General features: G+C 39.7%; 2 protein-coding genes across 5 annotated transcripts in view; one reads left to right on the top strand and one right to left on the bottom strand.

Moving 5' to 3' along the window:
- Window positions 1-27,452, bottom strand: part of CUNH7orf50 (chromosome unknown C7orf50 homolog) — a 338,906-nt gene that overhangs the window by 195,912 nt on the left and 115,542 nt on the right. The gene's annotated exons all lie outside the window — the stretch shown is intronic.
- The window catches only part of LOC114052085, a 21,975-nt gene continuing 18,174 nt past the window's right edge, over window positions 23,652-27,452 (top strand). The window contains exon 1 of the mRNA XM_027874514.1: window positions 23,652-24,033. The gene's annotated coding sequence lies outside the window, so the exon portion shown is untranslated. The remainder of the gene's footprint in view (window positions 24,034-27,452) is intronic.

The raw sequence follows: 27,452 nt of genomic DNA, 5'->3' as shown, positions 1-27,452 counted from the left end.
ACACAGAAAAGACCAAAGAAGAATACTAAGATGGTTAAAAATCTAATACATGTACATTTAGTATTGTCAATAACTTGATCTTTGCAACCCAATCCTGAATTTGTTGCAACACAACAAAAGGATTAAGATGTCTTCCAAAAGCAAATTCCAAAAATAATAATTTGAATTTATTTAAGAAATCTTTTCCTATATATGCATGTGTATTTCTACACATATATTTGAAGCACAGGTATGTTTTTTTTTAATCACATCTGAAATTACAGCTAAGATAAATGACACAAAATCGGCTATATCCTCACCCTTTGTGGTCAACATGCAGTAAAGTTTTTAAGACAACCATAGATGTCATAGATGGAGGGTTGAAAGCCAATAAGTAAACAGGAAGGAGATGGCTGGACAGAACCTAAAGCATATAGGTGGGTTCAAACCAAAAGAGTTGACAACACACCTCCCTGAGGAGCTGAAGCATCGGTGGAATTTCTGGCAGAGATTTTAGCTACTGTCTATGAGGAGTCACTGTGAAGGACAGTAAGACCTCCAAGCACAAGGTGAATGTCCAGGTAGATTAAAATAAAGAGAAGAATATTGTGCATTTCATAACTGTTCAAGACCATGTCAATAAGTTGCACAGACACTGGACTTATTTAACCATTATTCTTTAATGCTTAGAGGACCAGTCCCTCTCTTTTTCCATTCATGATCAAATACAAACTCAATTCAATAATCATTTATTTAGCACCTAATGTGTACAAACTATTATTCTATGTGGTAAGTGAAATATTAAGTTCAGATAAGCTTTGGTCTCTGTCCTCATCTCTACTAAGGGGTTATAAGGGGTAGGAGAGAATCAGAAAGCATGTAGCATTGAGATGGGCCATTCAGTCAGTCATTAACATTTATTAAGAATTCATATTTTATATGCCAGGCACTGGGTAAAGGACTAAGAATATAAAGAAAAAAACAGTTCTTGATCTCAAGGAGCTCACAATCTAAGGGGATAGATAGCCCGCAAACAATCATCTAAAAGCAAGCTACATAAGGATAAATTGGAAATAATAAACTGAGGGAAGGCACTAGAATTAAGAGAGATTGGAAATGGTTCCCTCTATAAATGAGTATTTTATCCAAGACTTAAAGGAAGCCAAGAGATGGGATTAAGAGGGAAGAACATTCCAGGAAGGAGGGATTAGCTAGTGAAAATGCCCAGAAACAAGAGATGGAGTATCTTGGGGCAGCTAGGTGGCACAGAGGATAGAGAGCTGGACCTGGAGTCAGGAATATCTAAGTTCAAATCGGACCTCAGACACTAGTTGTGTGACCCTGGGCAAGTCACTTAACCTTGTTTGTTTCAATTTCCTCATCTGTAAAATGAGCTGGAAAAGGAAATGGCAAACCACCCCAGTATCTTTGCTAAGAAAACCCCAAATGGGGTCACGAAGAGTCAGACATCACTAAAACAACTGAACAACAAGAAGGAGGCCAGTGTGACTGGATTGAAGAATACATGGGGAGAAAGGGGACCTTATAAGGTATAAGAAGACTGGAAAAGCAGGGGAGCCTGGAGGAGGTTATGAAGGATTTTAAAAGCCAGAGCATTTTACATTTGATCCCAGGGGTGATAGGGAGCCATTGGGATTTTTTGAGTTGGGGGTGACATGTTCAGACTTTTACTTTAGGAAGGAATCACTTTAATAGTTGAGTAAAGGAGTAACTGGAGTGGGGCAAGACTTGAGGCAGGTAGACCCACCATAAGAATTGCAACAGTTCAGGCATAAGGTGATAAGAGCCTGCACCAGGAGTGTGGCAGTGTCAAAGGAGAGAAGAAGGGGCAGAATTTTGAAAGGTAAGGAGATGGAGGAATAATAGCTTAAATTTTATAGTGCTTTTCAGTTTTCAATGCACCAAGATACTTCTATGACTCTCAAAGGACTATAAATACATATCCTAGGTCCATTACTACCTAAGTACTACAATAAACAACAGGGATTAAAATTTGATTTTTGGTTTACAACATAGCAGATTCACATGAATGGCAGCTGATGTCAATGAAGGCAAATTTTCCATCCTTAAGCCTGCCCTCTATTGCCCCTGTGTTTCATTATATTTCTGGGCATGCTTGAGTAAGACCACAATGACCCCATGAACTACCTTCACCTAAGATTATGTCAAGGATGGGACTGCACACTGTAGTTGGGGGTGGCCAATCAGTCGGCTAATAAATATTTATTTAGCACCTACTATATGCCTGCTACTTTATTGGGGGTACAAGTACAAAAAAGAAAGTCTCTACCCTCAAGGAGCTTATAATCTAACAGAGGGAGACACATATAAGGAAGGGGCTAGGAGGCAAAAACTCTCCCTTGATGTGCTGGATTCTAATATAATAAAGTTTCTCCCTACCTTCCACTTCACTGTCACCATGCTGTGAAATACACCATCTGAGGGGGTGAGCCTGACAAAGAAACCTAGATTTATCCTGCCTGGCCTATCTCCTGGTCAAAGAGGAATGGAGTAATCCAAACTTTCGCCTCCACAGCCACAAAATTAGAAGAAACCACACCTCAGTATCCCCTGCCCCTGGGTGCCCTCCCTCCCTCTGGTTGGAGAAGGTAGAGTGTTTCTTCCATATCCTCCATTTAAGGAGAGTGCCCAAGGCAGCAATCTCATAATTTCCCACCTGCCTGTTCTTTTGGCCTTCGTCATGGTCTCCAGAAACTCATCACCTTATAAGATCACTTAAACTCTGAAACTCACTCTTCACCAGTGTTCTCTGCCACTTGGGGGCCTTCTCTCTCTCTTACTGGAGAGGGTGGGGGATGGGCATAGGAGAACTCCTCCCAGATCATCCATTTAAGTAGGGTACCCAGAGCTACCATCTCATCATTTCCCACCCAGCTGTGGGACCTGTTCCTCAGCTAGAGGTACCATCCGCTACCTACTTTTTTTTTTTTTTTTTTTTGCTTTTTGGTGAGGCAACTAGGGTTGAGTGACTCGCCCAGCGTCACACAGCTAGTAAGTGTCATGTGTCTGAGACTGGATTTGAACTCATGTCCTTCTGACTTCAAGGCCAGAGCTCTATCCACTGCGCCACCTAGCTGCCCCTGCTACCTACTTTCAGCTTCTTTTTATGTGTGTGGTCTTCCACCATTAGATTGTGAGTTCTTTGGGGACAGGGACTGTCTTTGGCCTGTCTTTGTATCCCCAGAGCTTAGCACAGTGCCTGACACAGTAGGTGGTTAATAAATACTTACTGGCTGACTGAAACCAGTCTCTTACCCAATAACTAAAACTAAAAAACTAGCAAAAACTAGAGATTAAAAATTAGTGAAATGTTAATAACTTTAAAGCACTGGCTGATATGGACCAGTTTGCAATGGAAAAAATAAAACTAGGTCAATGAGAAATTCCTATTGTACAATCAAACAACAAGCATTTATTAATAAATTAACAAATTAGTAAATTAACAAATACTACATCCTGGTGCCGAGAATACAACAAAAGAAACAGTCCTGCCCCTTAAGAATCTTGCAATTTACCAGGCTGAGCAGTACCCAAGAGTTAGGTGATTTCCTATATGGGCCTGTCAAACCATCCTCGTCATTCTAAAGCCACACAGGTAACCTGGAGGCAAAAAAATGTATAATTCAGTGAACAAGAAATGTGAAATTGCTTTAACCTTACTGGTTTATGTAGGTCTGAGGAAAAAAAAAAAGTCAAAATGCCTGAATACAGGGCAGCTGTGAGCATCTGGTTGGGTTGTATCTGGCAACTCCCGAATCATTCCCCAACAGAAACATTCTATTCCAAACAGCAGCAGAAAAGACTAGACTGAGGCTAAGGTTTAATAAACTAATATAATCAGCTTAATCTTTTTTCCTCTTTTCAATTAAGTAGCAGCACAAGAGAAAAGAAAATCAAAATGAAGTCGTATCATGATAGGGAGCCCCCTCACTCCATCTCTTATTAAAAGAAGGCTAGTCAATTTGTTTTTCTTGACTATGTATGTTTGTAACAGGGGTTTTGTTTATCTTTCTTCCTCAGTTGGGAAGGGGAGGGTTTTGCTGGGAGGGAAAGATAGCAGATTTTTGCTGATTGAAAAAAATTTAATTAAAAAATATATCTTTAAATAGGTTAGCCCAGCACAGCTGTCCTCTTCCCCTTAAGCCTCATTACACAATTACCTATTTTGAGCACAAATGGCAAATCTGAATCATGCATGCTTCCTCCTAGCTGCCATAGATGGACGGCTGTGTCCTAAGGACACAATGAAGCAACTTTTAAGTTTACTCAGCTCCCAGGTCTTCTCATTTTTAGGATCCAAGGATGCTTCGATAATAATAACAGTAATAATAATGATTATAATAATAACTAATACTTATGTTACACTTACTATGTGCCAGGCACTAAACTGAGTGCTTTACAATTGTTATCTGATTTGGTCCTCACAACAACCCAGAAAGGACAATGCTATTATTTTACAGATGAGGAAACTGAGGTAAACAGAAGTTCAGTAACTTGTGCAGGGTCACACAGCTAGCTAGTAAAGAGTCTGAGGCCAAATCTGATCTCAGGTCTTCTTGACTCCAGGCCCAGTGCTCTATCTACTGTGCCACCTAGCTCTTTTCAGGACTCCTTTCCTGTCCCTTTCAGGAATATCTCCTGGATAAAAAGCTCAGAATCTTCTCAGTGAGTTACCCAAAGCAGGAAAGTATAGTAAGGAATGCCTGGTCTGCAGTTTCATAAACCCAGCTTTAAATCCTGGCTTCACTACTTAAGAACTATATGAACTTTAGTAAGTCACTCAAACTCTTTGGATCTCCCATACTTCAGGGATAAAATGACAAGGCTGGAGTAGATGACTTCTGAGGTCTTTTGATGACAGAGCTACGATAAAGATGATAAAATCCATGATCTTATTTATCATCCCCACTCTACTATATGAACAATGACAGTGACCTTTTACATCAATTGCCTTATAGGGAACACATGTATCACCTTACTGACATGGCCTCATTTATTGCCACAACATTGTATAGAGGCTGCCACCCCACAGGGGTAGACCTTAACATGCAACCTGAATGCCAGCTGGCTTGTTTCCCAGCCAAACAACCATCCACTTTTAGAACCTGAACTCACTGTCCACAGTGGGCACCTTGTTGTGGTCCAAAATTAGTGAAGCACTTAAGCACTGACTTTTGCATCCCTATGATGGCTTAGACCAAAACTTAGAAGGTAAATACATCCCAAAATAGATAGAAACTGGAGAAGTTTGGAAGGGTATCAATGCTCTTGGCTCCCAGAAGTTCCAAGTTTTAAAATACCCATACACTAAACAATTTGGCCAACTAAGTGTAGATAACTATATCCACTATACTGGGAATACCAGGGAATCATCATGGTGCAGCGAAATGGTCTCAAACTTTTTGATTTTGCAAACCTATTATTAAAGAAAAAAAAATGCTCAACACATACGCCAGGTGTGTTTATATGGCCCATTTATAAGCTGCCTTGAGACAGTGCGGTATAGTGGAGAGAGCTGGCCTCCAAGTCAGAAAGCTGGGTTCAAGCCCTGCCTCTGACACATAACAGTTGTGACCCTGGGCAATTATCCAAGGCTCTAATTTGCAAAGAAGATACCAGCCTGCATTGATAGAATTTCCTCATCCAAGAATTTCCAATACAAATGAAATCACAGGTCTATTCCCTATCCCTGAGTTATATACACATACTACTGCACTAATAATTACATACATTATGAAACTTATAAAAAACGGTTAAAAGGATGCCACAAAGATGAAATAATATTTGATTCTAAAGTCAACAAGTAGCTACTAGAAGTACAGGAGTAACATGGTCAGACTCACGCCTTTGGAAAATCACTTTGCCAGTTGTGTGGAGGATGGATTGAAAAAGGAAAAAAAACTTGAGGCAGACAGACCATTAAGGAGGAGATTTTAACAGCCAAAGAGAGAAGTGATGGAGGCCTACAGTTATGACTATGTAAGTAAAAAGAAGGGGGCAGATTCAAAGATGCTGAGGAGGCAAAATGAACAAGACTTGGCAATTAACTGAACAGATAGAGGAGACCAGTGTAAGTGAGGGGTTGGGGTGACATCAAGGTTATCACTGTGGATAAGTGGAAGATAATGGTGCCCTAGACAGTAATGAGGAAACGTAGAAGAAGGATGGATTGGGAGGTAAAGATAATGCAACGAGATGTGTAACAAAAATCACAAGTCCATTGATGCCCTTCCCCCATTTAAAAAGAAAAAGAAAACCCTCATAACAAATATGCATAGTTAAACAAACAAATCACCCCATTGGTGATATGTGTGTGTATGTATATATACATATATATAATATGAATATAGATACATGTATATAGTTATGAAAATACATTCTACACCATGAATACATTGCCTCTCTGTCAAGAGATGAAATAACATGCTTCATCACGGATCCTATGGAATCATGCTTGGTCACTACATTGAACACAGTTCTTATGGCTTTCAGCATTGTTTGTCTTTACATCAACTTTACTGTATAATTTGTCTTTGCAGCATTGTTATTAATTTTTGAATCATTTTCCTGGTTTTGCCGATCAGTTCATACAAGTCTTTCCAAGTTTTTCTGAAAATGTCCCCTTCAACATTTCTTAGAGTACAATAATAAGTATTCTATTATATTCACATACCATAATATGTTTAGCCATTTCCCAACCGACAGCTCATTTCCAATTCTTTGCTGCTAGAAATAAACACACACACACACACACACACACACACAATGTGCGCGCGTGCACACACGTGTCCTTTTCCTCTTGCTTTAATGTCTTTTGAGTATACGCCTAATAGTGGTATTGATGGGTCAAAGGGTATGCACAGTTCTGTAACGTTTTTTGGGCATAGTTCCAAATTGCTTTAAAAATTGGCAGACCAATTTCATAGCTCAACCAACAGTGCATTAATGTGCCTGTCCATGGCAATGCCTTTGTTTGGAGAGGTAAAAGAAGGGGGGATGGGGTGAGGGAAGGTACTTAAGCATGAAGTAGTCTAGTTTATCTTGTCCCCTGGGTCATCTTCCCCAGAAAGGGAAAGCAACAGAAAGGCATCCTCTGTTAAAATGCAAAAACCCTGGTGACAGGCCAGACTAACTATTATCAGAGGTAACACCTTAATTATCCATTGACATTTGTAGATTAATTAGACAGTGAGAAAGAGGTCCAGGATAGGTACGTGGGGGTGGGAGAGGCCAGAGGGAAGAGAAAGATTGTGGATACCCACTTCACAATTCTGCTTTTGGCTGGCACTGACCACCCATTCAAAACCATCTCACAGGCCATCCAGGTGGTGCAGTGGATAGAGCGCCAGCCTTGGAGTCAGGAGGACCTGGGTTCAAATCCGGCCTCAGACACTTGACACTTAGTAGCTGTGTGACCCTGGGCAAGTCACTTAACCCCAACTGCCTCACCAAAAACTGAAACAAAACCAAAAACAAAAAAAATCTCACATTGCCAACTTCTCTGATCTATAATTCAGCCTTGCCAAAGCTGCTGCAGTGTATGTGTAGGGGGGAGGGCACATACAAAAAAGTTGTCTCCTTGGCATTCTCTGGATTAGCTGAAAATTCTGCCACCCACTGTCCTCAGTTTTATTATTTCTGCTTTCAATATGGATTGTCGACAGGCTCAAACTCTCCTCTACTTTCCTCTCAGTCTAGAGCCAATGGTCTTTAATATCTTCCTGCATGATTCAGGTGAGGCCATAGCCATCTATGGAGTCTGCTCCCAGAGCAGCTTCAGCTTAAAAAAAAAAAAAAAAAAGGCATCAGATGGAAAACTCTGCAAATGATACTTCTGCAGGACAGCAGCTAAGGAAAGTGTCAAAAGAAAAGGAGGAATAACGGCTGGGGGAGGGGGGGAGGGGAGCCAAAGCCCCTTACTAATGGAAACATTAATAAGCACAAGGCTTCCTATTGACCAGGAAGGTTTTTAGTCCACAATAATTCAAAGGTAAAGCAAATCAAAGCCCTGACAAGTTTTCTTTTTGTCCGTTTGTATTTTATTTTATGCAAGAGATGTGTGTGTGTGTGTGTGTGTGTGTGTGTGTGTCCCCTAAATTGTGATTTCATCACTGCAGGAACTCCAGTTGTGGCAATTCCCTCCATCAGTACAGAGCAGTAATGTATCTGGGACACTGAGAGGTTAAGTGACTTGCCAGTACATGTCAGGAGCAGGAACTCAAGTCCAAGTCTTTCTAACTCCAAGGTTAAGCCACTCTCTACTATGTTATACTGTCTTTCATGTCATGGATGTGATCCCTCAGACATCAATGCTCATTCCCTTCACAACTTTGGTCATATCTTTTGGGTCATTTCAAGAAATATTTATTAATCACCAACAAGTACTATGTACACTGTTATACAGGTGCTAGAAAGATGGGGGGGGATGCCATTCATTTGAGACATCAGACTTGTTCCAATTGACCCCAGAGGGCAGAATTCGAACTGGTGCAAGTTGCAAAAAGGTACATTTTAGGTTAACATAAGGAAAAGTAACCTAACAATGAGAGCTACTCAAAAGTGTAGTGTGTTTTGCTGGGAGGTAGTAAGTTCTCTTTTACTGTAAGGCTTCAAATAAAGGTTAAGACTGGTGCACTTAACAGGTAGGTACAATGTAGAGGGGATTCTTTCACACAGGTGGGTTAGACAAGTTGGTCCCTTCTAATTCTGAGACTGTGGTGCTACTACAAATGGATACCAGAAATGCCTAAATACCTCATGCAATAACATTTCTTGTTGCCTTTGGGCACATGATAAACTAATGTGACCAACTGTTTTATTGACTCTGCCAAGGAAAACCTATGAACTATTTTTTGCTGCAATGCCTTTTTTTTCTTACTTAATATTTTATTTTTCCCCCAAAGGATTATACTGTTTTGCTGGGTAGGTGATTCTTGGTTATAATTCTAGCTCCTTTGCCCTCCAGAATGTCGTACTCCAAGCCCTCCAATTCTTTAATGTTGAAGTTGCTAAATCTTGTGTTATCCTAACGCTTCATGATATTTGAATTGTTTCTTTTTGGCTGCTTGAAGTACTGTTTCCTTGATCCAGGAGGTCTGGAATTTGGCTATAATATTCCTGGGAGTCTTCATTTTGGGATCTCTTTCAGGAGGTGATTGGTGGATTTTTTCCATTTCTCTTTTACCCTCTGGCTCTAGAATCAAGACAGTTTGATAATTTCTTGAAAGATATCTAGGCTTTTTTCTTTTTTAATCATGACTTTCAGGTAGTCCAATAATTCTTAAATTATCTCACTTGGATCTATTTTCCAGGTCAGTTGTTTTTCCAATGAGATATTTCATATTTTCTTCATTTTTTAATTTTCTTATTTTGTTTGACTGTTTCTTGATATCTCAAAAAATCATTAGCTTCCACTTGCCCAATTCTAACTTTTAAGGAATTATTTTCTTCAGTGAGCTTTTGTACCTCCTTTTCTATTTGGCCAATTCTACTTTTTAAGGAGTTCTCTTCATTGAATTTTTGTGCCTCTTTTACCATTTGGTCTATTCTGTTCTTTAAGGTGTTATTTTCTTCAGTATTTTTTTGTGCCTCTTTTTACCAAGCTGCTGACTCTTTTTTCATGCTTTTCTTGTATCACTCTCATTTCTCTTCCCAATTTTTCCTCTACTTCTTTTTCTTGATTTTTAAAATCCTTTCTGAGCTCTTTCATAACCTGAGACCAATTCATATTTTTCTTTGAGATTCGGACGCAGGAGTTTTTACTTTGTTTTCTTCTGAGTGTGTTTTGATCTTCCTTGTCACCATAGTAACTTTCTACGGTAAGAATTTTTTTCTGTTGTTTGCTCATTTTCTAGCCTATTTCTTGACTTTTAATTTTATGCTAAAGTGGGGTTATGCTTCCCAAATGGAAGGCACATTGTCCCAAACTTCAGGTTTTTTTGTGCAGTTATTTTTTGGCTCTTCCAAGGTGGTATGATCTAGAGCGAGGTGTGTTTACTACTCTCCTGTACTGTGCCCTGGTTTGTGAGCTACCACAAGCACTCTTTTCGACCCTGGAACTGTGACCGAGGTCCCTGCTCTCCCAAGGCCACGAGCTCTGCTGTGCTAGTGCTCCTCCTTGCCCTGGGACTAAGACCCAGGACTGCAACCCAGATCCAATTATAGGCAATACAACAGAGTTCTGCCCCTGGTGCCACCAAAGGGACCCCTATAAATCTCCTTCTGACCCACTGTCCAATCCCCTTACTGTCTGTGGGCTGAGAGGTCTGGAAACGTCCACTGCAACCACTGATTCAGTCACCCCAAGTACTGCTTCTGGGGCCAGGTCTGCACTGCTGGACTGCATTCCTCTCTCACTCTGGTGCAACAGATCTTTCCTCCGACCTTCTAAGTTGTCTTGGGCTAGAAAATGTTTCACTGTCTTTTTGTGAGTTCTGCCATTCTAGATTTTGTTTAAAGTCATCATTTAAAGGTATTTGGATGGGGTTGGGGGAGAGCTCAGGGGAGTCCCTGCCTTTACTCCACCACTTTGGCTCCGCCTCCTGCAATGTCTTTAGCCACACTCTGCTTTAATATGGGATAGATCTGGGGAAAAACATGTGACATACATTCAGCCCAATATAATATATTGACCCCCACCCCTATGCCTAAAATTCTCTCCCTTCTCATCCCCATCTCCTGACTTGCCTCAAATTTCAAGTAAAATCCTTCCTTTTCAAGAGTTCCTTCCCAGTCCCCCCAAATGCTAGTGTCTTCCCTCTGTGATTATCTCCAATTGATCCAGGAAATATCTTATTTAGCAATCATTGTTTGCATGTTGTCTTTCTCTCCCTCCTTCCCTCCCCCATTAGACTGTGAGTTCCTTGAGGGCAGGGTCTGTTTCTTTGCCCTTTTTTGTATTCCCATTGCTTAGCACAGCACCTGGCACCTAGCAGGTACTTAAGAAACACTTGCTGACCCAGATTTCCAACTGCCTGTGCCAGTTTGGCACTATTTGATAATCTCTTGTTCTCTAACTGTGTTTCAGTCTTATCTCCCTAACCAGACTATAAGGAACTCAAACAGGCAGGGGATGTATCTTTGTATCCCCATATAGCACAATGTTCCTCCGGTAAAACTCTATTCTGATGCTTCGTTTGTATCCCCAGCATTCAGCATAGTGCCTGGCACACAGCAGGCACTTAATAAATGTTTACTGAATTGAACTGAATCATGCAAGTGGCCTTGGGTTCTTGAGGACTCTGCCAGCAGGAGGCAGGCTTTGCCCAAGCAGGCTGTGCTAGAAAGGCTAGGCAGTACAAAGTGAGGTGTACTCTGTGCCAGACATCTCAGGACCAGCCTAAGGGAGTTCAAAGAGATTGGCTCCTGGATAATACATTTTTCAGCCACAGCAACTGATGAAGACCCCTTACTCAAATGTAGCAGGACTGCACAACTGCACTGGTGGGAGGGGCACCCACATCAACAAAACAGCTCCCCAAAGTGCTCAAGAAAGCAGAGGACTGACTTTACAATTTAAGTTTTTGTCTTCCTATCTCTAATTTCTAGAAGGGTGCCTTAAGAATTTTTTTTCCATAGCCCTTGGAAAAACTAATCTCAAGAAAAAAGAAATTATATGATGCCTGGCACACAGGAGGCCCTTAATGGTTGTTCATTGACTTCATTAATGAATATTGGAATCCTGATTCTTAATTAGGATCACTCAAATAATTTTTCCTTTTTTTTTTTTTGGCTAGGCAATGGGGTTAAGTGACTTTCCCAGGGTCACACAGCTAGTAAGTGTTATGTGTCTGAGGCCAGATTTGAACTCAGGTCCTCCTGAATCCAGGGCCGGTGCTCTATCCTCTGTGCCACCTAGCTGCCCCAACTCAAACAATTTTTAAAAATAATTAACATAGGAATATGTTGTTCTGTTGCCACATATTTCCTAGGCATAAAATTTATTAGTCTACTTTTAAGATGAAAAGTGAGGAACAAACTGAATCAGAAAAGGCCTATCTTACATGTGTGTCCAAAGGGGATAAGACCTCCATTATATTTTTCATGAGGTAAGTAGGGGCATAACTGAGGTAGGTTGATAATACTGTCTCACTTTGTAATCAAGCTTTTTGCTTATTGAAATGTCAAATGAAAAAATTACCTTTAATTTGAATATTTGTTTTTCTGGTATGAACAAACTTTGAAATAAAAACTTTTTCATAATACATTAAAAAAAAAAAGATTTTTTTTTTTTTGCCTGAACTGGTAATTTCCCTGGTATAATAAGTGAACTCCCTCTGAGGAAACTCCCTCTAAATACACCTATCAGCAACTTCTCTGAAATTTCTAGACGTTTCTGTTTGAGGCAATGAAAGGTTAGGCGACTTGCCCAGGGTCAGACAGCCTGAATATGTCCCTCAAGAGATCTGAATCCAGGTCTTCCTGACTCCAAGACATGTACTGTATTCACTATTCCATGTGGTCTCTCTACTAGGAGCTTAATAAATGTTTAAATTGTTTAATTGTGCTCTAGTCACCTAATACTCACCCAGCAAATATTTGTTGATTCATTATAAAACTTCTTGTGTTGAATTATATCATGTGAACTATTAAATACATGGAGGAACTAACTGATTAAAAGAATACTATGAAATCCTTTGTATGATGAAGAAAATGAACATTTTGGTTTATTTGTACATCTAAGTTTTTACCCACGGGTTTTTTTTTTTTTAATTTATACTGACTAATGAACTATTATGACCTGTCCTCCTTTCCTTCCTTGGACTAAACATACCCTCTGTGAAATTTGCCCTAAAACTCAGCAATATCATAGGGTTTGGGGAGACTACTAGAGAAATATAAACAGTAAACAATAAGTCAACATTTGTATAACATTCTCTTCTTTTTGAAAGCATCTTCATAAACATTATCCCTTGGCATCAAAACAACCAATCTCTTCCCTTCACAAAATATAAGTCAGGAAATCTAGTGTAGGAATATTACTGGTCAGTGCCAATACCCACTTTTTAGTATATACAGTACCTTGGGATCAGAGAGACTTGGAAGCATACAGTTGCCTAACTCTACTTTTTAATTTTTTTTTTCCAGTTAGCAAGCATTTGTATTCTCTCCCCCCACACATTTCACCCCCCCCCAAATTTTTTTTTAAGAAATATGCACAGTCAAGCAAAACAAACTCCTATATTGGCCTCATCCAAAAATACGTGCCTTGTTCTGCGTATTTCTCCTCTAGTCATTAATAAAAGAGGATCAAGCCACAGAAATCAGCAGAGATCAGGCCTGAACGGAATTAGAGGAGACTTTACAGAAATGTGACTGGGGCAGATGATAGCTAGGGATTCAGAGTGGAGGGCACTTAGGGTGCTTCTCTCAATCTACTACAGATGTTGTGTATTGGAGACACACCACAGCCCTTGGGCAACTAATCAATCATCTTGTGAGCAACACCTGAAAACTCCGTTGTTGGGAAACAAGACAACCATGGTTTTGCCTTTGCAGGGGACAGTAAAAGGGATCAATCACTACATACACATGGAGTACATAATTGACACTTGGCAGAATCAAACCTGTATTTTAGAGAGGTGCCTTATCATGGGGTTCTACTGTGGTTGTCTTGCAGCCCCATCTCCACAATCAGTACCTTTAGAAACTCTAGAGGATCAGGTTTTGGAGGCCACAGCAATGCCAAGGAATGGATTCTCTTCAGTGATAGAAGGAAGAGGGGAAATGTTGCTAGGGAGTATGAATTCTATGTGATGGTATAAGCAAAGCACAAAACAGAGCTTCAGCATTCCTGTAACATTTCTTTGCTTCAAGTACACAGAACATGAGAAAATGCAGAGGAGGAAATGAGCATTAAAGTGGTATGAAGTCATTTTGCTTCCGCATTAGCAAGTGACCTTAGGGTGACCTGATAAGAGGGTAACTGTGTCCTGGTAAGGAAAGAAGGATACATACAGCTAAGACAGTTTAAAAAAAAAAAAAAGGAAAACTGAGTAAGAAAGCAGTAAAATTCATTCATTTATCAGATATTGTGGGAAATACATTACTTTATAAGCCTGAGTTTTTAAAGGCTAGATGTGCAAGCAAGGTATGGTTTTCCCAAAACAGAACAGAATTGCACTCTGTTCGCAATTCAGGTAGCTATCATGAGGTGAACACTACTGCCTGGATGTGATATCATTGGCCACCATGCTTGGAATGCACTCCCTCCTCATCTTTGCCTTTCTCACTTACTTTAGAACTCAGCTCAAATGTCACCTCCTGAATGAAGCCCTTCCAAGCTTTCCACAGACACTAGTGCTTCCCTACAAAATTGGCTTTGCATTTACTTTCAAAAATAATTTTATTATATTTTGTTTTTACATTGCCAAAATTTTTCTCAGCAAGCTTCTCCCTCCATCCTTCCAGAAAGCCTTCCTAAAGTTAAAAAGAATCTAAGAAAGAAAGGAAGGAAGGAAGGAAGGAAGGAAGGAAGGAAGAGAAAAAGAAAGAAGAAAGAAGGAAAAATCAGCAAAATTGATAAATATACAGAAAAAGTCTGAAACTATACATACTCTCACTGGCCTACCTCTACAAAGATGTGGATGGAGTTGTCTTCTCACAGATGTCCTTTGGGGCCCAAAGCATGTTCTTTATAATTCAGCAAGATTTATCTTCCATTGTTGTGGAAATGGAAACATTTATGTTGCTGTAGTCAATGTGTATTCTCTTTTCTGGGCTCTCCTACTTTGATTTGTATTAGTTTACATAAGTCTTTCCCCAACTCTGTATTCATCAAATTTGTTGTTTCTTAACAGCACCGTAATAGTCTCATTCATGTACTACAATTTTTAAGTCATTTCCCTAAAGATGGACGTATACTCTTTCCAATTCTTGCTACCACAAAAAGTACTGCTATAAACATTTCGGTGCTTAGAGGGACTTCCTTCTTATTGATGACCACTTTGGAGTATACGCCTACTAGTGAAAACTCTGGGTCAAAGGGTAGAGATATTTTGGCCGTTTTATTTACATAATTTCAAACTGCTTTCCATAATGGTTGTAATCATTCACAGTTCCATTCACAATGCATTAGCATGACAATCTTTCCATAACCCCTCCAACACTGATTATTCCCTTCTTTTGTCATCTTTGCCAATTTGCTGAATATTAGTTGAATCTTCAGGACTGTTTTGATTTGTATTTCTTTTACTATTAACGAGTTGGAGCATTTTTTTATATGGTTATTAATAGTTTGCAATTCTTTTCAGTTTGCTTTGAGTTTTTTAATTCTTTTGGTCTGATCAGCCACAGTCAGACATACTCTACCTTGATCCAATGTAATGATGTCATTTTGGTCCCCTTCAAGAGCAAAGGACAACCAATCAATTGATAGTTTGCAATTCTTTTGAGAACTGTTTTCTCAAGTCCTTTTAATGAGGTAGAAAAGAGTGCTTCAGGCAGATGGAACAAGCAGGATATGAGATAAGAGATAAGAAGTATGATGTGACCAGTCAAAAAAGTGATCGAAGAAGACTATGCATCGAAGGGGCTTAACCTATGTGCTTTCACAAAGCACCCTCAATTCTAGAACAACTCCTCCCCTCCCCTTTCCTGTTCTCTTTGCTTATCATCTCCAGACTACCGGATATCCCAGGCATTTTGGAGCCATGTTTGCTCCTTCCATTCTCTTGTCCCTTTCCCCCTATTCCATAAAATTGTATTTAAACCATACCACAGACCTAGCTAACTGCCTTTGCCTCCTACAGAAAGCAGGGGCTACTCTGCTCCCTTAGGGGAGCAGGGCCTGCGGCTCATGCTCTGCCTCCTACGTGGAGTAGAGCCCCCTGGGGCTCTGCATCACAGGAAGCAGACCTGTCTGGGTGCATCACCCCAATAAATGCCTTTCTTTAACTTGGAGACTGTCCGAGTGAATTCTTTCAAGATAGCAGGACCCGCATGTCTATTCCTCATGATTTCAGTTAGCACCCCAACATTCCTGGGGTCTACCTTGAACTCATCAGCAATGGCTACAGAGAAGGTCTAAGTGAATTCTTTCACAGGTGAACCAGCTCTTCCAACTCCGACCTCAACACTTTGATCACTTATCTATTAAGGAATGGCTTTTTTTATGCATATATAAGCATGACATATATATGTATGTATATATACACAAATATATGATGTCATGTATGATACAATGTATTTTGTTATATATAAAAATAGATTTTATGCACTATATATACATATAGAGTATATATATATGTGTGTGTGTGTGTGTGTATAAATATCTATATATCTTCCATATCAGGCACAATAAAATCTATCTATCTATACATACATACATATATATACATATATATATATATATATTTGTTAGTTTTCTATATATCTTGGACACCAAACCTTTATCTGAGAAATTTGATAAAAATATTTTTCCCATTCAACTACTTCCTTTCTTATCCTACATGAATTTTGTGCAGAAGCTTTTCAATTTCATGTAATCAAAATTATTTATTTTATCTTTTATAAATTTTCCTTTATTGCTTTTTCAGTTAGAAATGCAACTCCTATCCACAGCTGTGAAAGGCATGTGATCTGCTTTTCTTCTCATTTAATGATAGGTTTATGGAATTATCTTTACTATCAAAGTCACATATACATTTTGAATTTATTGTGAAATAAGGTACAAGATATTGATCTAAGCTTAATTTCTATCAGACAAGCTTTCCTAGTGTTTTTTGTCAAATAAGTAGGTTTTTCATAAGTAATTTGTGTTTTGGAATTTATCAAATACTGAGTTACTAAGTTCTCTTTGCATTTACTTTGTACATATTTTGCAAATATTACTTTGCATAAACTTTTGGGTGTATATGTTGTCATTCCCTGGAGAACGTAAACTTTATGAGTGTTTGGACTATTTCATTTCTGTATTTATATCTCCAGAACTTAGCACAGTGCCTAGCAGGTAGTAGTTGCTTAATAAATGCTTATTATTTGGAACTGCAGAAAAAGTCATTAAACTGTGCATACACTTTGAGCTACCACTATTAAGCCTACTCCCAAAGAGATCAAAGAAAGAAAAAAAGGTTCCACATGCACAAATACTTATATTGGCCAAGAACTGAAAAATATAGGCATGCCCAGCAGTTGGGGAATGGCTGAACAAATGATGGCATATCAATATACTGGGATATTTTTGTGCTACAATTTTTGTGCTACAATTTCAGAGAAACTTGGTAAGACTTGTATGAACTGAGGGTAAAATAAGTGGAGCCAGGGGAACAATTTATACAATAACAACAATAACACAATAAAGAACAACAATTTTGAAAGACTTAACTCTTAACTCTGCTCAATGCAGTGATCAATTGTGATTCCAGAAGAGTGATGATAAGAATGATACCCATACGTCCTGACAGAGAGGTGACAGACTAAACATGTAGACTTAGACACACACTTTTGGATATGACCGGGGCGGGGGGAATCTCTTTTGCTTGATTAAACATATTTGTTACAAGGGCTTTGTTTTGTTTGTTTTTCCAGTGTATGAATGGGGGAGGGGGAGAGAAAAAAAATAAATGCTTGATAATTGAAATAAATTAAAATTTAATTACAAATAAAAAAATTAATAAATGTTTGTTGATTGATTGACCTAATAAATATTAACAGGAGTTCAAATGATAGAGAGAAATCCTTTGGGGAATACTTGCTAAATTTGTCAGGATAAAATTACCATGGAAGAGACAGAATTTGAGCTAGAGAGGTAGTGGAAGAGTATCCCAGGCAAAGAGATTGGAATGAGTAATAGACTCGAAATTAGAATATATATGGCATGGGAACCAATGAAGAGCTCAAGCAGGCTAGTACAAAGGTTTGCAGAGGTAAATAACAGGATGTAAGAGGTTGGGGATTCCCCTTGAGTAGCTGTACCATAAATGTGCAATCTTTGCTAAAAAACAAATGAGAGAAATAGAGGCATGAAGCAAGACTGACAGTATCTCAAACTCATCATGTCAAAAGAGAACTCCTATCCCAATCCCTCATCTACCTACCTCTCTTGCAAACATCCTATTTCTGCTAAGAGCACCACCATCTTTCCAAGTCACCATGAATTACCAAACTTCAAAAGTGCCAAAACTTAAGACAATGGCTGTACAGTAAAGGGATAATGATGTCATGAGTAGGGATAATGGTGTCATGAGTACAGATGACCAAGATGGGAACTCCTTACAAAGAGAGAAAGGAATACCCCTAGAGCCTGACATGAGAGGAAATTCAGAAGGCAGAGAAATTCTGTTTCTTTTATCCTTCCTTCCTAGGTTAGCTAGGAAATTCTCACATGTTGCCTTAAAGTAGAACTTCACAGAGTCTGTGGGGCTGAGGCTGTCCATCTGCCTGTAGAATAATCACTGAACAGATGGGAGAAAATTTTAAAGCCCTTTCTTGACATCCTACAGAAAATCAGCCAAATCATCTACTCAGGCTTCCCAAGAGGAGGCAGCTGGACACAATGTGGTTTTCTCAGATTAACGGAAAAGCTATGGGTCAGAGGGGGTGAGAGAGCATGCAGGCCAACCAGCCTTATCTGTCTTCCAGAAACTCTTAAATGTGCCTTCGAAGCTGAGAGTGCTCAGAGAGGAAGGACTATTTTTGCTAAGTCAGTGCTGCAAAGGGAAAGAAAACCCAATACCATGTTGCATTTGAAGGCCTTTCTTACATACACTCAAGCAAGTGTGGTATTTGTGAAGCAGAGGATCTTCTTTTGGCTAATATTTACAGGGCTGTTCCTGTTACAACACAATGTGGCAAATTTACATGTTGCCTAAAATACAATGAAAATACAAGCTTCCCATCTGGTATAAGCACTCTGTAGAGAACATTATTGCCATTTTGCAGATGAAAGTGAAACCCAGAGAGCTGAATAATTTCCCCGAAGTCACACAATTCGTTGGTGTCACATTGAATTGATCCCAGAACCTTCAATGCAGTCAGTGCTGGGTCCCTTACATTGCATCTGAGAACCAAAACATGAAGGTGGGACCCATAATGAGTAGAGATTGATAGACCCTACTCAGTCATTCAGAAATGATAACTACATGCATTACAAAAGGTCAGTGGGAGAAAACACATTTAGAATAGGAGAAACCTTTTAGGCACCCCTAAATTACACCGAACAGGTAGCCTGCCTACTCCTCTACAGGTGGGACCCACCCAGATGGACATGAAGAGGCACATATAGTAAAAATGTTTCATTTACTGATCTGATATAAAATCCCAAAGAACTAACCTAACATTCAGTAATACCTGTTTGTAATCCCTGCTCTACCACTAACTCACTGTGTGATCCTGAAAAAATTTTGTCTCTGGATATCACTTTCTTCATCTGTAAAATGAACTGGCTGGATTAGATGATCTACAAGGTCCCCTGGGCCTTAGTTTGCCCATCTGTAAAATGAAGGTGTTGAACTACATCATCTTTAAGGTTCCTTCTTGCTCTAAAATTCTATTACTATGAAATTTGATTACCACACCCGCCTGAGAAAATGAGCGACAATAACCATGCACAGCCTTCATTCACCTCTCAGGGAAAGCTGTTTTCCATCTATTAGAGACTAAATAAATTAGGGAAACTAAAAATCAGTTTAAATTAAATAGATGCATCAAAATAAAATGGCAATAAGAGAAGGGCACAGAGCAAGTCTCATTTTAGCCAGGCTTTCACCAACCCTTTATCAAGGAGGGAAATTATTAATGTATTAGGCTGAGGAAGAGCACTTCCTGGGTGCTGGGTACACTGAACGAACTGACTTATTAGCCTCTACTCAAAAAAGCCAGTGGTCAATGTGAGAAGGTCAGGTTGGGGTGGAAACCAACTATTTCCAGAGCAAAGAGACAATCCAGGCATCTGTGGCTAAGGCCACTAATCTATTCTGTCCCATTGTGAATCACAATCTTTGAATTCTTAATTTATAGAACATTGTCTCCTTCTTGTTCAGCCAAACAGGACAAGGTGATTAGGTAGATGCTCAATAAATGTTCTGGAGTTGACTCAATCTCAAAATACTCTTCCACAGTGATAGGTTACATGAGACCCAAACCTATCTAGGGTTGCAGGGAATGGAGAAAGGCATTTGGGGCTAAGCTATTTGCTTAGCAGGCTCCAGGAAGCCCCTGTACCCACAAGCATATTCCCTCTGCTTGATGGCTTTTAGCTTTTTGATAAGACAAAAATATCCAGAGGCTGATCACATGTAGGAGAAAAAATCTCAAGTTGGGGGCTCCCCTCAGTTCTCAGTCCCAGACAGAATGGAACTCTAACTTACTCTCAGAAATAAATAACTAGCTATTGGATTTGCCCACTGATTTTTCCCACCTATTTTCATTTGAGAAAAGATTCTGCAGTAGGTTTGCAGTAGGTCTGTAGTAGCACGAGGGGTTTACCACGGTAGCTTTCCCGGAGAGTGCACCAGTGAAAAGCCAAACCAACCATGAAGCTGGGAGTCAGACACTCGGGTCTGGTTCTCTGTTTAGCCATTAACAAGTTATGTTGCCTTGGACATCTCACAACTTTTCTAGGCCTCCGTTTCCAAACTTTTTAAAATGAGGGGGTGAAAACAGATGATCTCTTAAGGTCCCTTCTAGCTCTAAATTTCTACAGCAATTATCTTCCTTCTCCTACCTCTGGGTGCAACAACCTAGAGGAAGATAACTGATCCTACTTGAGCCATAAGGTTGAGTAGCCAGGAAGAAGATCCTTCACACCCATGACATCTCTTATCCATTTTATAATTGGGTTTTTTACAGCACCTAGTAAATGCTGCCAATGCTTGCAAATAGGCTGATTCAAAGGTGAAAACCCAAACAAAAAGGCACAATGATATCCTTCTAAGACAGGAAATAATACCCTTCTAACAGATCAGTTTAGTTTAAGCTGATTTCTGATGATTCAAGTCTATGGTGTGGGAAGTTGCAAAAATGTGTGTGTGACTGGACTCACATGCAACACACGGAAATCCTGTTTCTCAATATTCTCTAATGTATCGTCTCTCTCCTGAGCTCTAGTGCTGTATCGTGCTGGACATTTTGAACAAAGTGGACATTTCTGCCTGTTAGAAATTTCAAAATGAATGTTCTGTAGACATCTCAGGTTTACCACATCAAAAACAGAATGCCTTTATCTTTCCCCCCAAACTCACTCTTCTTCCAAACTTAGTTCTTTCTCTCAGAATCCTTCCAGTCACCCAGATGCACAACTTCCAACTCATCTTTAACTCTTCACTCTACCTCAACCCACATATCTTAGTGCCTTTCCTCTACTATTATATTATTTTCATATAATATTTCCATCTTATCTCTCCCCATTAGAGCATGAGTTTCTTCAGGGCAGCTGCTGTTTTTGCCTTTCCTTGTATCCCCAGTGCTTAGGACAGTCCCTGGCACATAGTAGGAACTTAATAAATGCTTGGTGACTGACTTGACATCCAACCAACTGCCGAATCTTGTCAGTGTTAACCTCTATTGTATCTCTCACATATATGCTCTTCTTTCTACTTGCATAGAGACCACCCAAGTTTAAGTTTTTATCACCTCTCAAACAGACTATTGCAGTAGCCTCCTATTTGGTCTTTTTGCTTAAGTCTCTCCCTACTTCAATAGGAGATAAATGATTATTTCTCTCTTATATTAATAACCAATTATTGAATTAGGACCAAGGTTTTTCCCCTTTTCTACTTTCTCATTCAGAAATCAGTGCCAGTAGGTTATTCAGGTAGCCTTTGAAGTGCAGGGCATCATGATAAGGAGAAGGAAAATTCAGATCTGTTTAAAAGATAAAGGAATTTTAATTTAGGCAAATTGATGGATCCCAGCCCATTGTCTTTTACTCAGACAGGTCTGGGTAAAAATGGATTCTCTCTTTTGTGGGGTGACATGGGTACAGGAAAGTTCCTATGACCAAGACTGAGTGATCAGAGTCCCACCCCCCAGACCCTCATTAGAATAAGCCCACCTCTCACTATAATATTCATTCTCTCATTACTTATTAATCAATCAGAGTTGATTTCCACCCTCAGGTGCACACCCTCTTCCAAAGGCTTTATAAGTATTGAAGGTCCCACAGTTTAGGCCTCTTTGATAGTTGAGAGGACAAACAAGCCTTTTTTGTTGACTACATGCTAGCTGTAGTTGACAAAACTGATTATAATTTACCCAGAAATTATGTCTCCTGGAAATTTTTACTTGACACAAATCTATCCTTCATACAGCTGACAAAGGGGTATTCCTACTTCATAGATCTGACTGTCACTCCCCTGATCAATAAAGCACAGTGGCTTCTTATTACCTTTAGCGTCAAATATAAGCCAATATTCTTCCACAATTTCTATTAAAAACCTTAATATACATTATTCCTTTTCCTGTCACTCTTATGTTCAGCCAAACTGGCTTTCTCACTGTTTCTCACACATGATACTCTTTGTCTCTGCATAGGTCATCTGTTCCTATGCCTGGAATGCACTCCTTCCTCACATATATCTCCAAAGAATCCCTAGTTTCCTTAAATGTTCAGCTCAAGGGCCACTTTCTAAACGAAGTCTTTTCTAATCTCACATACGAGTGCCTCCCCATCCTTACAACAACAACAACAACAAAAATCACCATTTGTTTATGTGTCTTTCCCCAATAGGCTATAAGCTCCTAGAAGGCAAGGAATACATTTCATTTCTACCTCTGTATCCCTGGCAGATAGAAGGGACTTAATAATTAATTGTTGTTCAATGATGGAAAATTTAAGTCGCCTAGAAGCTGGTAAATTGTTAAAAGAAATCAATACTTCCAAGTAACTGAGGCTGGCCTATGGCAAATTAGGTCTTTATCTTGTCCCTTCCCTCCCTCTTTAGACTCCTTTTTTTTCTGCTCCCTAAACCATGTATTCAAATAATTGAATACTCTGCCTCCTGGCCCCTTCGTTGCTCTGGATGTTGCCAACCCCTTACTGATGCCAACTCCCCTTGGAAGTTACCAATCCTTCTGAACTGAATCTACCAGATAATAAATAGGTAGAGTCATCTGATACAATGATCTGTCCTATGAAAATAACAGCTATTCATGCCTTCATCCCACACAGATAAAAATACCTCAATAGAGACAATGTCTTAACCCAAGAATGAGTCTTTGGGAGTTTGGGAGTTGGAAGGATTTTCAGGTACTTTGGAAGGCTGGTGGGGAATATGTTTCTGGATGGTGGCAGGGGCCTTTGGTGACTTCTATAGTCATACCATTAACGTGACTGCCTACTCAGTCCATAGGATATTGTGTTCAGTAGAAAATGAGTGAGTTTTAGACCTTAGATTCCAGAGTACAGAATAAAGCTGATCTTATTTCAAATAAAGGCAGAGCTACAAAAATCTAAGGGATATTAATGAGAATATATGAGAGTATTTTCTTTAGCTTCTACGGGTTTGGGGTACCTTTTTAAAAATTTTTCATGGTTTGCTATGTCATTGTGGGTGTGGAGGGAATTGGGTCTTATTTTAAGCAGTGGGACTATTAAAATTCAGCTACAGAGGTTGGCTAAACTCTGGGTGGGGCTGTTTTGTGAAGGGGCCAACTTTTGGAATCTAAAGAAGGAAGTGGATGGCCCCAGCCATTCAAAAGTACACATACACACACACTTTACTTTCTTGCTCTAGGATACCAAAATACCTCACTACGTAGGTTGATTTGAATTTCTAAGTCACGTGACAAAACCATGCTACTTAAAATGCAGTGTGTGTGGTTTGAATGACTTAAGACCAAATTCTTGTTTTCCTTGCATAACTGTAGATTTCTGTAGTCTGTGCTTGCCTACCCAGACTTATGTTCATACTCAGCAACTGAAGAAGGTGACAAGTATTTAGACAGCAGGCAAAGACTATAGCTACTTTTGAAATAGAAGCTTTTCATCCAGAAGTTAATTAAGTCATCCTCGGACCAGGATTCACTGGGGAAAACTTACAGACAGTTTCAGGAGTAGAGCAGTCTGTAGCTGAGGTAAGTGCTTAACTTTGTTTAGCTTTGTTTTGATCTGTAAAACTCTGGCCCTGCTAACAAGAACAATCCTGCTTTCAATTTTAGTTTTCTCCCTCCTTCTGATTTACAATGTTTTAGCTGTCTAGGAGACTAATGCAATTTCACTTCTGTGGGAAGTTTCTTTCTCTTAAACTGGTTTATTTATAACACTGGCTGGCTTTAGGGACCAACTGAGAGTAGGTGCACTCCTGCACATTCACACCCCCACACCCATTCACTCACACAACACACACACACACACACACACACAAATGGAAAAAGAATTGGATTTGGAGGCTGATGTAAGAATGGTGTTTTTCCATTGAGCAAATTACTCAACATCTCTCTGGGCCTCAGTTTCCTTCTCTATTAAAATTTGTTTGAAGAAGAAGAAGAAGAAGAAGAAGAAGAAGAAAAAGAAGAAGCTGTTTGGCTAAATGATCTATCTCTGAATTCCTTTCCAGCACGACAGCCTATGATCCTATCTCTCTCATACACAAGCAGGCAGCCAAAGACCTTTATTTTCCTAGAATTTAGAACTGGGATCACTGATTAGATAGCTCAGGCCTTCTTCATTTAAGCAATATTAACGGTTCTCACCACAGCTGTCTCCTGGAGATGATGGAAATGTTACTATTGAAAGAAAACAGAGCAATTCAATGAGTTACTGTTGTTGAGGAGTTTCATCCCAGAACAGAAATGGGGAGAAATTCAAATTCAGAAGAAAACAATGAACTTTTTATAGTAGGAGCATCTGGAATGTATTTGTTTCAGAGGAACATGAGACCTGAAAGTGGAAGATTCCTCTAGCTGTTGGGAGGAAAGGGAGAAATGGAAGGGAGGGGCAGGGCACAGGGAGAAGAAAGGCTGCAGGTAGTGGGGAAGGGTACAGACTGGAATTCCACATAAACAGCCTGGCATGACAGATACTGGTGCTTCCAAACTAGAGGGCAATGGCACAACTCTTGGTTAGAGAGCCAACTGGACTCCAGGTTAATACTTAAAAAAAAGCCCAGATTTTCAGGTTTGGTACACAGAGATGGCATTATATGTAGGCAGTAGCCATGTGGAGTGATGAGAGACTAGGGAAAGTCTGGGAAAGACAGCTTCCAAGAGCAGACCTCCTCTCTTCCCTACCCCACTCAAATCCCACACACTCATGAAATTTACCCTAATTTATTCATCCCTTTGCTTTGATCTCTCAAGCAGTCTTTTAAAATGTAAATATTCCTGGGAATAATAACAAATTAAGTCCCTAAAATTTTAGCATTTTAGTAGAAACTAGAGTTTAATACTTTCCTTGCTTTCCTCCTGACTGGATTGAAAACAGCAAGTTAGAGCCCAGAGAGGGGTGATAGAAATGTTTTCTAACCTACTTCACAACACTGCTGGGAATCCTAAGTACTCCAAACCTCCACTGACTCACCACCCATTCCTTCCTCAATCATACAAAAACAGCTCTCTCAAAGATTACCAGAGATTTAATAATGGCTAAATTCCATACCTGTTCCTCAGTACTCATCCCGAGATGAACTTTCTGCAGCTTTTGATAGTCTTTCCTCTCTTGGCTGCAAGTTTTCTTCCTGGTTATCTTCTTACCTGGCTGAAAATTCCTTCACTGGATCACCACTTATCTCCTTCCTTTCCTTCCACCCCCAGTCCTACCCCAGAAACAAATGGTTGCCAAAAAGGTTCTTTGCTGGGCCCTCTTCCTTTCTCTCTACAGTCTCCCCCTTGGTGAGTTCATCGATTCTCAAGGATTCAATAATTATTTCTATACAGATGAATCCCAAGTTTCTATGTCTAGCCATACTCTTTCTCTTAAATGTCAGTCCTACATCTCTAAATGACTTCTGGACATATCCACTCAGTCAAAACATTTTATTTCCAATTTATCCTGAATATAGCCTGTTTGTATGTTGGCTCCCCATTAGATAGCGAGCTCCTTCAGAGCAGAGGCTGTTTTTGCTTTTCTTGGTATTCCCAGCACTTAGCATAATGCCTGGCACATAGTAGGTACTTAAATCTTTATTGACTACTGCCAGCCATGCAAATGACCACATACACAGGCCAGATTAAGGATATACTGGGGGAAAAAATCAACAACAACAACAGAGGCAAGACACAAGAACTGAGGGGGATTGAGAAAGGCTTCCTGTAGAAGATGAGATTTTAAATGGGACTTGAAAGAAACCAGAAAAACCAGAAGATAGAGATAAGAAGGTGGAGCATTCCAGGTACAGAACAGCCAGTGAAAATGCCTGGAGTTGGGAGATGGAGGTTCTTGTTCTAGGAAAAGCAAGGAGGCCAGTGGCACTGGATTGCAGAATATATGCTAAGAAGACCGGAAAGGTTGGAGGGAGCAAATGAAGTTAATTAAGTGTGTGAATAGTGGGGGGAGGGGAGGGTGACATAGACAGATTTGTGCTTTGGGAAGATCACTTTGACTGCTGAATGGAGAATGGACTAGAATGGCTTGGGCACGCAGAAACTTTCACAGGCACACCAACCTGGTAGGCTATTATTACAATAGTCAAGGCCTAAGGTGATAAGGGCTTGCACCAGGGTGAAGGCAATGTCAGAGGAGAGAAGGGGGCATATGCAAGTATTTCTCACTTGTTTCAAGATTTTTCAGGGTCCTTATTAGCTACTGCCAAAATAAACCAGCACAGGATACAGACAGATAGATAAAGTATAGTTTATTTATTCACTTAAGAGTGTGACACATACCATCAGTAAGTGATGGACATGTGTATCTCACAATTCCGAAGATGACATTTCTACATTCTTCCCTCCACAGCTTAGTGGGCCAGAGAGTAACAAAAGAAGTCAGTCAATAAGAATGAGTTAAGGGCCTACCACAGCTTTGTCAGATAGGATAAAGAGAAGGGGTACAACTTCCTTGAGCTATTAAGGTTCTCAGATTAAGATGATCCATAAATAGATGAGGGGCAAGGGAGGTATTGAGAGAAATTTTGCTGACACATCATACGGGGGAGGAGGCATGGGAAGACAATTCGGAATAAAATGGAGTTAGTTATGTCAACTCTTAACAGATAACTTTCAGTTCTTAAAAAATTCTCTTTTAACACATCAAACCAAATCCAAACTCATTGTCTTTCCCCCAAAATCTGCCCCTCTTCCCAACTTCCCTATTTCTGGCAAAGCCACCACCATCCTAAGAGTACTGGTAGCATGACAAATGGTAAACTTAGATACAGGAAGTTCAAAATCCACTTTAGACACTTAGTAACCATGTGACTGTGGACAAACCATAATCTTCTTCAGTCTGCTTCCTCATTTGCAAATAGGAATATGAACAGCATCTACCTTATAGGGGTTATTGTGAGGATCAAATGAGATAATGTATTAAACAAACACACACCCTCTCTCTCTTTCTC

This window comes from Vombatus ursinus, unplaced genomic scaffold, assembly GCF_900497805.2.
Source record: "Vombatus ursinus unplaced genomic scaffold, bare-nosed wombat genome assembly UNPS02014807.1, whole genome shotgun sequence".
Taxonomy (NCBI): Eukaryota; Metazoa; Chordata; class Mammalia; order Diprotodontia; family Vombatidae; genus Vombatus; species Vombatus ursinus.
The sequence above is the reverse complement of the archived record's forward strand: the minus strand, read 5'-3'. Positions and strand labels throughout refer to the sequence as shown.